General features: G+C 38.8%; 1 non-coding gene across 1 annotated transcript; it reads right to left on the bottom strand.

Annotated features, from left to right (window-relative positions):
* Positions 1-9,775: 9,775 nt before the first annotated feature.
* On the bottom strand, positions 9,776-9,882 carry LOC145038156 (small nucleolar RNA R71). The gene has a single exon (XR_013679221.1). It is a non-coding gene; the product is annotated as a small nucleolar RNA R71 (small nucleolar RNA).
* Between the last annotated feature and the right edge of the window lie 752 nt (positions 9,883-10,634).

Genomic DNA, 10,634 nt, shown 5'->3' with positions numbered 1-10,634 from the left:
TTGGAATTGTGGACAATAAATGGATCAAGTAAAGGAATTAGGCTTCAAGGGAATAGGGTTTAGACCCTATTGGATGTTGATAATATTGGTTATAAAATCCGAGCCCTTGGTTTGTGCTTTCGAGTTAAAGGGTAAAATAGGAAAAGTGATGTTTTAGACTTCTTTCTTGGATTGAGGATTTTAGTTTGGTATGCTTTAAGTTAAAAGTATTTGTATAGGATTGTAGAGCTCATCGATACCTCCCCGTGAATATAAAAATCATCGAAAACACAATTGAAACGAAGAAGTTATGGTTGTTTGAAGTTAAGCTGGAGAAAAGGGGGTCTGACAGTACATCATTTATGGACCTTTGTGAGTAAAAAGCTTCAAACTTGCTCATTAATTTCCTAGATCTTGTTAATTTTCATATTTTTTCAATTTTTGGTCATAGTGCATAAAGCTTAGATCTTGAAAGTTTGTGACCTTGTTATGGATAAAGTTGAAAACTTTATCCATCTAAACTTCATATTGATTCAGATCTGAAGGGTAAAGACTTGGACATAATGGATTAAACTGAGAAAGATGCATTTTTGGTCCCTTTGAGCATTAAAGTCTAGATCTTAGTTATTTGGACCATCCTAATGGATAAAGTTGGAAACTTTATCCATTATGGAGCTATTAGGAACCATAAAAATGTGATCTTGGTCCATTTCTTCCCTCTATGCAAGAGTTATGATGCCATGGTTTGTATTAAGTTAGGGTTTTGGAGTGTTATTTAGGATTAGATGGAATGTTATTTAGGAATAGATTTGAGATTTAGATGTGAGATCATAATGGAATAAGCACTTAATGAAGGAAAATGTAACTGGTCAAGTACGTTGGGCGTACTTGGTAGTACACTGAGTGTACCCGACTCAAGCCTTGTAATCAGGAAGGGATGTACTATGCTGAGCGTAGTGATTGAGTACGATGGACATACTCAGTCTGGGTTGAACTCCTTTGACTTTTTCACTTTTTGACACGTTGACTTTTTGGATAAGTTTGACTTTTGGTCAAACTTGGGTAGTACTGAGTATTTGACTAACGATTTATCTCAGTTTGGTTTTAGGAAGTTTGGGTTGGCTGTTTTGATGCTGAGGTAGCTATTGGGCTTCTATTAAGTAGTTTAGGTGAGTCTTCTTACAATATTTGCAGTTTGAATGCACCAATGCTGGCACATTGTTATGTTATAGGATCCTAGTTGTCTCTGTGACTCTTGCATGTGTTTGTATATATACCGGACATCGCCTGATGAATGTATTGGGCAGGGCCCACCACATATGACTAACAGATCTGTACCGGGCGAGACTCTATGATGGGTGGGACCCGTTGTATGTATGGTATATGGTATTTTGGGGAACTCACTAAGCTTTGTGCTTACAATTTTATGTTTTTGATTTTAGGTACGCCTGGTTCGAAAGGGAAGGGACTGACATGATCGCACCACATCCACTAGCATCCTTCATTTTATGACATGGTTTGTACTATGATAACTATTTTATACATTATCATGTTTTGATAGGTTTCGAAATGAATGAATGACGTTTTGTTGTATTTTAAAAAATGAAAATTTTACTCGGAATTTTTTGGTACATTACAAGTTGGTATTAAAGCTTTGGTTTGAGGGGTTTGTGCATATTCTCGGGTGTGTCTAAATTCAAACTAAGTATTTCTAAAATCTTTTAAAAGAAAATGATTTTCCAAAAAGGTTTTCTAAGAAAAAGGGGTGTGATGCAGGAAATCAACCGAGCTCAAGTACGTTTTCCTAAAATACCCATACATGTGATATGCTTATTATTTTAGTATGAGTATGTGAGAATTGCATGTTAGATTAGTACTAAAGATATGCACATGATTTGCATGATAGAATGCTCGGAGAGATGCCTTTATATGCTTGTTGATTGAGCTTTTAGAACTGCATGATAGTATGGATTTTAGATTGTTTGATAGAATGGCCTAATTTAAGTGAGAAACTAGTTTAGATTACTAGATGCTCGAATGCTGCTTACTTTGTGCTTTTTAAGGACCTCCAATAGTATTGGCTAACTATTAAGTTAATACGTTAGGTTAATGTGGTGGGGATTAGATAATTTTTGAAGGTTAGGTTTAACTCTGTTGCATAACTCTTGTTTGAGTCCAACTGTTGTACTGTGAGACATTACAGTCGAAGAATTATCTACTGCATATGGCATGTAATTATATTTGTAAGGTAGTTAGAAGGTATTATAGGGAGTCTCTTCTACAGCTAATGGATGAGAGTGGTGTGAAGGGAACCGTAGGAAAGCCTATGATGAATGTTAGAATGTGTTTATGTGCACATTTTTGGAAGAGGGATCCTAGAAGGAGATTCTAGGAAGGTTAGCAGTATGTGGTCGTTTGAGAGTGGAAGATGGATTGGGATGTCACTACATATGATGGGGGTTATGTTCTTCCATTTTATGTATTCAAAAGAAAGAGAGATCAGACCTGTGATTTTCAAAGTTAGGGCATAGACCCATAATGAGACTAAATAATTGGGGTTTTCTTTGGCGATAGGTACGAAAGTGTGAGAATGCACAAGAGTATTCTTATGTTATGATTTCCTTGAGATGAGATCAAGAGTCTGTTTTCTTTGAATAAAGTTGCTTCCTTTGAATACAGTTGGGTCGGGTGCTTGATGATTGTTTCAGGTGATCAAGGGAGGTGAATTGGGAATGACATTTGTTGTTGTCTCTGATGTATCCCTATTATTAGATTGATGCCTCTTGTATTTATGAATGATTATCATGATGAATTGATGATTAGGTATTTGTAGACGAGGTGTGTGGTAGTTCCTTTTTTTAGATATAGAATCGGTGTTATGAATGGACTGTCAGAAGCATTGCTTGTGTATCTGCATGAGATTCTTGATGTTAGAGGAAGTTATGATTGGGAGTTTTCGAGGACTCCATCTGAGATTCCAAATCTATTTGATTTTGCTCGGTATTCATCAGGAATATCATCTTGCATTGTGTTATACATTACAAAGGTATGTGATGCTATGTATCTGGTTGACCCATTTTGGAGATTTGGCCTAGTTGTAATGCTAGTTGTTGGTGGTTTGAACCCTAAATAGGGGAGAACTAACTATTCTGTTTGGAGGATCATTAATATATTAGAGTTTGTGGTTTTAGAAGAATAGGTCATAGGTATCATAGGTTCGAGTATGCGATACTTTGGTTCAAGACTTGGTCATGATGGGGGCATAAATCAAGTTCCTATCAGATATATGTGACCAGGAATGTGTGAGTTGTCTTCGTGGTAGGGCGTTGTGGACAAGAAGATCATTGTAGATAGTGGTTCCTTTTGGGAATGCCAATGTTTAGGTCATGAGGTGGTTGGGTCGCTTAGATTGAGCATTGATTTTTGAGGGATTTGTTAGCTCGTTGCATAAATTGCTATCTAAAGTCCGAGATGAGCAATTGTTGATTGGTAAATCAGATTTTATTTTGGTATGTGTAGTTTCACATGGGTTTTGTTCATTAGTGTATTGGGTAATTGGATTTTTTTAATGTATTCTCAATCATTGGTCATTTCCTTCATCATCAATTGCTGAGGTTCTTCGAAAGTTTTCAACTTTAATGGTTGAAGTTCAATGGATGCATCAACCTATTGCCAAAATCTATACATTACACATTTTGGTTTCTGGGTATGGGTACCCTTAATGGTTGGTTGTGAAATTATTATTCTTATCAATATCGATTTTGGCAAATGTTCTTGGTTACTGGAAGTTCAAATATTAGGGAAACCTTGTGGATTCCTTCAGGTATGACTTGGGATTTATGCAAAATCTAATTATGGTGTGTTGTGTTGGAGGGGTTGGTATCTAGATTGATCCGACCTGGATTTGACAACATTTCTGATGGATTTGAAAGTTTATAGAGCTAGTTACATATTGGTAGGATTTGTTTAGTATCAATCGAGGTATGGGATCCTGTATTCGTCATTCATGAGAATGTTTATGTTAACGATCAAGGTACTCATTTCATTAGATATATTGGTAGTTCACCCTTCGGGTAATATTATGAGGAAGAAAGAATGCAGTAGATCCAAGGTAGGTTATGTGTTTCCCCTTAGGAGTGTACGTTGTGGTAGTACCTCAATTATGGTCATGAGGGGTATATGTAGACTGAGTAAGATAACATGAGAAAGCTTGGTTAGTATTATTGGTGTGGTTATTATTTGGGTTGTAGCCTTCAAATTGGAACAAGAGTATGACCATCTATCTCATTCTCTGGTTCATGTTTGTAACATCCATTTTCTTGGATGCTTTGTATTAGGGCTTCAAAGCATCAAAAGGTTGAATTTTGGAGGAAAAGTGGTCCTCACAATGTGAGGCTTGGAGGCTCACGACATCAGGAGGGCCGCATGAAGATTTCACCTGGGACTAAGCTCACGATGTAGTCAATAAGAGCTCACGACGTGAGGGTCGCTGCAGCCCAAGCCCATGAAGTTTTAGGGGTTCCCACATATTTAAGCCCCATTAACTTGGTTTTGGGGTTCATTTCCCAAAATCCACCTTCCCATAACTCATAAAAACCTTAACACAATCCATCTTGGTGATTTTGGATCAATTTTAGTGTTTGGGTGGCTATAAGAAGGATAAGAAGAGGTTCTAGAGTGTTGGTTCTTCAAAGAGGCTTCATCATCATCATCATCATCATCATCATCATCATCATCATAACCATCTTGTGCACATTTTGGATCTTTGTAAGTGCCTAATATCAAATCTTTATGCACTCAAATTGCTAGATCTAAGTTCTAAGTTCCTTTTTGCATGTTTATGTTGGATTTCATGCTCGCGATCCATAAATGAAAGACCCACACTTTCATATTTTTGAAACAGTTGTTACTCCAAAACATACTACATGTATATTTACAAATAATAAAAACCTTGATAATTTTTTTTACAAACGACTGGATACAAACAGACTATTAAGACTATGTTATATATTACATAACTTCCTAGGATACTATAGTTTTATACATACGGAAATACAAATACAATAGTTCAAACTATTCAAAATCTTCTATTAGTATACGATTATACTAATTACTTGTCTCTTACAATTTTGTTAAACAATAAGAGTGTAAGCGGTGACGCTTAGTTAGTTAAACAATAGATATAATATAACGTTATGTGATATGTGTATATTTAGTTATATATTTTTCATAGAATGTTAATACTTTTTGGCTAATTTATTACAATTATGGAACAAAAGATGCTTAATTATGTTTAAATTATATTTTTAGTCCAAAAGAAGTGCTCAGAAGCAAAAGGAAGCAGGAGCAGCTGTTGGGACCTCGAGAATCAAGGAAAGAAGAAAAGAGCCAAAAATCACAAGGACTCGACGAGTCGAGCCATGACTTGAGGAGTTCCTAAGAAAGTTCTGGAAGCAAAGGAATCATTGCCTTGCCAGACAGGGAATTTAATGAAGGACTCGGTGAGTCGGTACCTAGACTCGACGAGTCGCCTCTAATCTATAATTAGAGACTTCTAGATCGACACCCGATTTTTTTAAGAAGTCCTTGGAGAGAAAGTTGCGAATAAGTGTTCTTCTGGAGCATGAGAAGTCAGAGAATCAACCTAGATCCACTTTTGGAGGAGAATTAAGGCAAAATCAATTTATTCTTTATTAAATCTAGTTTCCAAAACATGTTTGAGTTATTAGATTGTGTTTTTAGGCTTTTTACTGTTTTAATCATAAACTAGAATATATATCTTCTGTTTAGGGAAGACAAATTTGTGACTATGTGTTGATTTATGAGTACGATTAATTTTTGTTGGTAATGATGTTTTGTTAAGCTTGTTAAATAACCTTGTATGTTAACTACATCTATTTTACGTTAATTAACTTGTGATTAAGTTGCATGACCATCTCTTAATTGCTAACTTCATATGATGCATGTGAAAACATTGTTATATACCTAGGATTAGCGAACATGAAACTAGGGTTAATAGAAAAATAGGAAAATTAATGTATGAGCTTGTATAACGAACCATCAACAAGAGCTTAATTAAAGGACCAATTTAGTTAACCACTACAAGTCTTAATTAATCCGAATAAATAAAGTAGGAAATTCATGAATTTAGATAACTGGCCACTGCTTAGATTAATTTGTTTTCTAAGAATTAGTAAGAGTGAACGTGAACCTAATTATCTTAATCGGTAGCCAATATAAATTTATCCATTGTACTTTTCATAGAATCAACTATAGGATCAAATGAGTCAACCCTAGGCATAAGTGTCTTCCACCATTGAATTTAGTTGATTTTTGCTCTCTAGCTGTTAATTGTTTTGTTTGAGTTTTAGTTAGAAATTTAAGTTCTCTAGTCTTGCAAAACTAGAGAAAACCCCTCCTTTTATTACTTGTTTTATTTAGATAATATTAGCATTTACTTTAATTGTTTACCGTTCCCTGTGTTCGATACCCTACTTACCTGAACTAAGCTACTAATCGATAGGTACACTGCCTTTCTTGTGTTTGTTTCGGTGTCTAAGTTAGTAGGATTAAAACTAGTTGATTTTACGCACATCAAGTTTTTGGCGCTGTTACCGGGGAATAGTTCTAAATATAAATTGATTGCTATTGTTATCGATCCTTTGTGTGAGATTTATCTTGCACAAAGTTACTATTCTCAGTAGATTAGGTATTAGTAATAATTTTTAGTTTTCAGCTTTTAGGAAATTTGTTACAATTTTTTTTCTTTGGGCAGTGAACTCGCCGAGTCCCTGCGAACAGACTCGACGGGTTCATAGCTGAACACGAAATTTTGTTTTTTATTTCTTTTTGTTTTGTTCTTTTTATGCGTGTTTCTTGTTTTGATTTGAGGTTTACATGACCCGAGGATCCAACACACCTTTGGTCCATCCATTTGAAGACCTAGAATCCGCACTTAGGAAAAACAAGGATAAAGTAATTGAAGACAATCACCTGCCAAAGAAATCGTCGTTCAAAGACCTGAAATCAATTTTTAGGAAGAAAAAGGACAAGAAAGCAGGTGAGGCTAGCAGTCAACAAAGCGAAAGAAGTAAATTAGAAAGTTTTGAAGATAATATAAAAGAAGCTGAGATCAAGTACGATTATGACTCTAAATCCGAAGAAGAAAGAGACTTTGAAGGCGGACCAGTTAACCCCATGGCTAACATCGATGAAGTTCCCATGGGAGAATAAAAGAAGTGGACACGTGACGATACCGGCCTGGGACTTGTACAACCTGTTATTCCCGCTACTTCCACTTTCGAACTAAAGGGCCACATACTTGCTCAACTTAAGGAAATCCCCTTCTACGGGGAAAGATAACGAAGACGCCTACATGTAACATCCCGGAATCGCAAGAGTAGAGTTGAAGGGCTAAAAGATTAAGTTTTAGAGGATGACTCGGCGAGTCCATGGATAGACTCGACGAGTCAGGTCGCGGTCATGGTCGCATGTCAAGTGGCCTACTCGGCGAGTCCCTAGATGGACTCGGCGAGTAGGTGCTGTATGGAGAAAACCCTAATTTCTGGGGTTGAGCCCTATATAAAGAGCATTATACTCCTCCACAGCCTCCCTTATTCCCCCCTTGAGTTCCAGAAACCCTATATACGTGGAGAGATCATTTGTGGAGCAAATTAGAGCTTGGAGAGGTGTTGTTTGAAGAGATCTTGAAGGAGAAGTGGCTTGGATCAAAGGGCTTTGCTTGGGTTCGAGTTTGGCTGCTATTGAGGTATCTTTTGGAGGTAATATCTTCGTCCTTAGGCTGTGCATTCTTAGTTTCATCATTTTGGGGTTTGTGGGGAGTATGTCTTGGAAGGTTTTGGGGTTTGGAGGATAGATATGAGGTTGCTACCTCAGATCTGGAATATTGAAGGCCTAGAGTGCATTAAAGTTCCTGTGTTTGAGTGCTTAGTGAAGCCACCATGTCCCAAACCTTGGTTTTAAGGTGAATATGGCTTAAATCTCGTTAGATTCACGTAAAGTTTGCCACTTTACGTGATGGATGGATTGTAGGAGGTTGGATCTATGTTTTGGATCAATTGCATGGCCTGAGATGCTTCTGTATGGATTCAGAACGGAGGTACTCGACGAGTCACATGGGTGGACTCGACGAGTTGCTTGAAGATGGCCTGGGACTCGACGAGTTGGAAGAACAACTCGGCGAGTAGGTTGAAGATGGCCTTGGACTCGACGAGTCCATTTGGACTCGGCGAGTCTTGTCGAGGAAGTCCCAATATTTCTGGTTGAGTCGATGAATCGGTGAGTCAAGGGATGACTCGGTGAGTTGAGTGCGAGTGGACTCAGAGTTGTTGGACTCGACGAGTCTTGGGGTGACTCGGCGAGTTGGGTCGCTAATTGAGGGGAGTTCTGAGCATAAGGACTCGGCGAGTCATCGGGATGACTCGGCGAGTAGGGTCAGTCAGGGGCTGACTTTGACTCGTCCAAGGTTGACCAGTTGTCTTCCAGGGGTATTTTGGTAATTAAGGGTATTTATTGAGTTGTATGTTTTGATGTTTAGTGAAGGAGTTCGTGCCGGAGTTCGGAGCAGCGGGATCTTATCTTTTCAGTCGGCAGTTTCGAGGTGAGTTATCCTCACTATATCAACAGGGTCTAAGGCACCAAGGCCGGCCCTTTATTGTATTGAGATTCGGTTATGGTTATTATGTTATTGTTTGATGTGTCTGCATCCTGGTAGCTAGGATGGTACATGCTAGGAGGCCTTGCTAAGGTCAGTGTTCCCGATATACAAAGTCATGCTATGCTAGTGACCGGTTAGGTCGGTAACCCGGTTAGGGTAATGATATGCTATGTGATCTGCTTGTTCGTTTTGTTGACTATGACTGTTATATGAGTGTATGTTTTGTGCACATGGTTGTTTGGACTGGAGATGGGTTGAGGCGGGTCCTGCTTTGTGCTGTAGGCCAAGATACCCAGGGCGGACCGGTTGTTCCGAAGGCCCAGCGAGCGGTCCGGATAGGTTGTAGGACCCACGAGGGCGGACCAGACGTGCCGAGGCTCGGAGAGTGGACCAGGCCGACTGAAGGCCCGATGCGGGCGGACCAGTCACACTGTAGACTCAGAGAGTGGACCAGGTGGGTTGAAGGCCCGATGCGGGCGGACCAACCCCACTGTAGACTCAAAGGACATGACTAGACCCGGAGGATGGATCCGTTGGACTGAAGGCCCGATACGGCGGACCAGTCACACGGTAGACCCGATATGCATGGTTGTTCTATGTTCTGTTATGTTATGCATGTTATATGTTTTGGACCGGAAGGTCGTAACCTGGAAGGGCGTATGCGTGGTTGGTATTTTGGGGGTATCTCACTAAGCTTTCGGGCTTACAATTGTGGTTTAAATATTTTTCAGGTTCTTCAGGAGACTGTGGCAAGGCGAAGGCGCGATCGTACCGCTCCTCATGATTTTGTAGCAATGTGATTCTGGGAATACTCTAATGACTTGTATTGAAAACCTTTTTGTAAATATTTTAATGAAAATCAGGTTGTTCTGAAAAATTTAAATTGGTTGTATTTTGCGGATGTTACACTACAAGCATTTGGATGAGGTCAACGATGTAGCTGATTATTTTAATGTTCCAAATGTGCCTCGCGAAACCGTGCTGCTTCGTATGCTTCCAATTACATTCAAGGGAGTTGCAAAGGATTGGCTCAAATCACTACCACCGGGATCGATCACTACATGGGCTAAAATGAACCAAGAATTCATTGATCAATTTTGTCCTCCCTCAAAGATAGCCAAATTGAAGAAAGCTATTGCCAACTTTGAGCAACAAGTTGGAGAATCCTTATACGAGGCATGGGAGAGATACAAAGGTTTACTAAGGAATTTCCTGCATCATGATCTTAATAGCCCACAAGAAGTCTCCATTTTCTATGATGGAGTGAATGTGACCACAAGGCAACTTCTTGAACCGCAAGGACTGCTCAAGAAGAAAGCACCCCTACTGATAAAAGAGCTAATTGAAGAATTCTCTAAACACTCTAGAGAATATCATGACTAAGATGGACCAATCCATCCACACTATCCGGGTGGGATGTGAGAATTGAAAAGGGCCTGATCTCACTAAATATTGTGATCTTGACGAGAACGGGAACCGGAAACCACAAGTGTGCTATTCAAGTGGTGATAGGTACGATGACAGCTGGTGAAAACCCAAGAAGGATTGGCTTCCATATGATGAGTATAAAAAGGCAAAGGAGGAAAAGTACAAACAAAAAGATAGAGGTTTTTATCAAAAGGAGGAACTGGTGCAACAAAAGAAATCAGTTTTTGAAGACATGCTCACGAGATTTGCAGTTGCATCCGAGAAGAGACACAATGATACCGATGCTACAATGAAAGAACAATGAAATATGTTAATGGAGAAACAAGGCATGATTAGAGAACAACAAACCATGATGATAGATCAACAAGCCATGCTTAGGAATCAGCAAGCATCTATTTTGTACATTGAAAAAGAACTAGGCCAACCTGCACTACAAATAAACGAAAGACAACAGGGTAGGCTTCCTAGTAATACCGAAAAAAATCCGAGAGGTGCACACATAAATATCGTGACTACTAGGAGTGGAAAGATTTGTACTCCTTTGATCCCC

Source organism: Lactuca saligna, chromosome 3 (assembly GCF_052625555.1).
Source record: "Lactuca saligna cultivar CGN05327 chromosome 3, ASM5262555v1, whole genome shotgun sequence".
Classification (NCBI taxonomy): Eukaryota; Viridiplantae; Streptophyta; class Magnoliopsida; order Asterales; family Asteraceae; genus Lactuca; species Lactuca saligna.
Note: the sequence above shows the minus strand (reverse complement) of the source record. Positions and strands in the feature narration are given on the sequence as shown.